Below are 2,151 nucleotides of genomic sequence, written 5' to 3'. Positions count from 1 at the left end.
GGTAGTGTGGCCGAGCGGTCTAAGGCGCTGGATTAAGGCTCCAGTCCCTGCGGGGGCGTGGGTTCGAATCCCACCGCTGCCAGCTCTGTTTTGGCATCCCAGGGACCTGGGCGAGGTCCACAAGGGGCCCCGGGAATCTCAGGAAGTCATCCCGGTGCTGGGGCTGCCCGTGGGGCGGGGCAGGGCAGGGATGCATTCGGGATGGGAGAGCTGGAAAACGGAGAAGGAATTCTTGGCACAGGTGCCCAGAGGGAGAGCTGGGGCTGCCCCTGGATCCCTGGCAGTGCCCAAGGCCAGGCTGGACACTGGGGCTGGAGCACCTGGGACAGTGGGAGGTGTCCCTGCCATGGCAGGGGTGGCACTGGGTGGGTTTGAGGTCCCTCCCAATCCAAACCTGGCCATTTTATGAAAAGCCACAAGCAAAACCCTGATTATTCCCCCCCCCCCCCACCCCGGGCTCAGGTGGGACTGTCCCACGTGTGCCCCACTGGTGACTGTTCGGGGGGGCTGAGACACAGCATAAATTCCCTAAAAATGGGTTTGGAGAGGGGAGCAGGGCCGAGGTGGGAGCTGCTGCTGCTCCTGCCAGCGCTGCTGGAGCTGTCTGTGCCAAGCCCAGGACGTGGTGGGAGGGGGCAGAGGTGAACGAAAGCAGCCTGGCCTCAAACCAGGAGGTCATGGCAAGGAAAGATTAATTTTGTGGTTTGGGAGGAGGATGAACACATCTAACACTGAGCCCTGGGGCTGGAGACGAGCAGTTTTCATTGCATCATCCCCACAGTCCCTGCACATGAAAGGAAATTATTTGTAAGTTATGGAATGGTTTGGGTAGGATCATCTTGTTCTTTAAGGTCCTTCCCAACCCACCCCATTCTATGGCTTTGTGGCATTCCATAGGTCCCAATTATTTGCTGCTGGATCCAAAACAAAACATGAATTTTATTCTGATAGCAGGGGTCCCGTTTCACCGGCTGCTAGGGCTGCAGCCACAGTCTGGGGTGGCTCTGCTCCAAACCCTGTCCCTGGCCCCGGCAGCTGCTCCCAGGGAAGGGAAGGGGAGCAGGGGACACAACCAGGGCTGGAAGTCCTGTGCAGCTCCTGCAGCCCCTCCTGCATTCCCCTGCAGGAATCCTGGGTTTCCTGGGCGTAATTCCCGCTGGGCACAGAGCTCGGGTCCCCTGCGGAGCACGCAGTCCGCCAGCCCTGAATAAACCCAATCCCCGACCTTAGCGTGTTAGTGAGCGTTGTGTTAATGAGTTATCCCCCCCGTTAATGAGCTATCCCCCCATTAATGAGCTATCCCCCATTAATGAGCCGTGCCCCCCGTTAATGAGCCGTGCCCCCGTTAATGAGCCGTGCCCCCCGTCAATGAGCCGCGCCCGGAGCATCCCTCCGGAGCAGGAGGAGCTGCGGGAGGACCGGCGGTGTCGCACCGGCGTGCCCAGGGGGCTCCTCCGGCCGGGGACGGAGTTCTGGCAATGCCCCAGGGGGATGCTCTCTTGATCCCGCCGGTTCCTCCCAATCCCTCCTCGGCCGAGGCCCCCAGGTCCCATTCCCAGCCCTTCTCCTGCCCGGGCCGGGGCGCAGAGGAGCCGCTGGGTCCAGCACCCCTGCCCCAGGCCGCTCCTTTTCCCATCCCATCCTCGTTCCCGGGTGGAAGGAAAATCTGCTCCTTCTTTCCAGAGTCGCTGGAAAGCAAGAAACTCATTTTCAGCACAACTCGCAGCGAAGATATTAAATATCGACACTAATGAGATCAGCCTGGCTCAGGGCAATATTGATACTAATTGGATTAGGTCGGGTTTAAGAGGAAACCATGTTTAACTTAATGCTTGTAATAAATGAGGAGGAAGGGAGGGGAGGGAAGTTTTCCTCCTCTATTAAAAAAAGCCAGAGCAGGACATAAATATCATTTGAGAGATGCCATTGCAGGGGAGGGACTGCAGGGACCTGCACAGGGACCTCTGAGGTCCCCTCCACCCAAGCCATCCCCTGATTCTGTGTCACGTGTGGCCAGGAGGAAAGTGCCACCTTGTCCCAGCCATGCCCACAGTGCCACAGCCCTGGCACTGAGATCCCAGCAGGAATTGTGTGTGTTTGGTTACCCGTGGATTTTATTAACTCTTAGACTTCACTTTAAGGGAAAACTTT

General features: G+C 58.2%; 1 non-coding gene across 1 annotated transcript; it reads left to right on the top strand.

Moving 5' to 3' along the window:
* On the top strand, positions 1-82 carry TRNAL-AAG (transfer RNA leucine (anticodon AAG)). Its single transcript has one exon. It is a non-coding gene; the product is annotated as a tRNA-Leu (tRNA).
* The last annotated feature ends 2,069 nt before the right edge of the window (positions 83-2,151 follow it).

The sequence above is a fragment of the Serinus canaria genome, chromosome 8 (genome assembly GCF_022539315.1).
Source record: "Serinus canaria isolate serCan28SL12 chromosome 8, serCan2020, whole genome shotgun sequence".
NCBI lineage: Eukaryota > Metazoa > Chordata > Aves > Passeriformes > Fringillidae > Serinus > Serinus canaria.
Note: the sequence above shows the minus strand (reverse complement) of the source record. Positions and strands in the feature narration are given on the sequence as shown.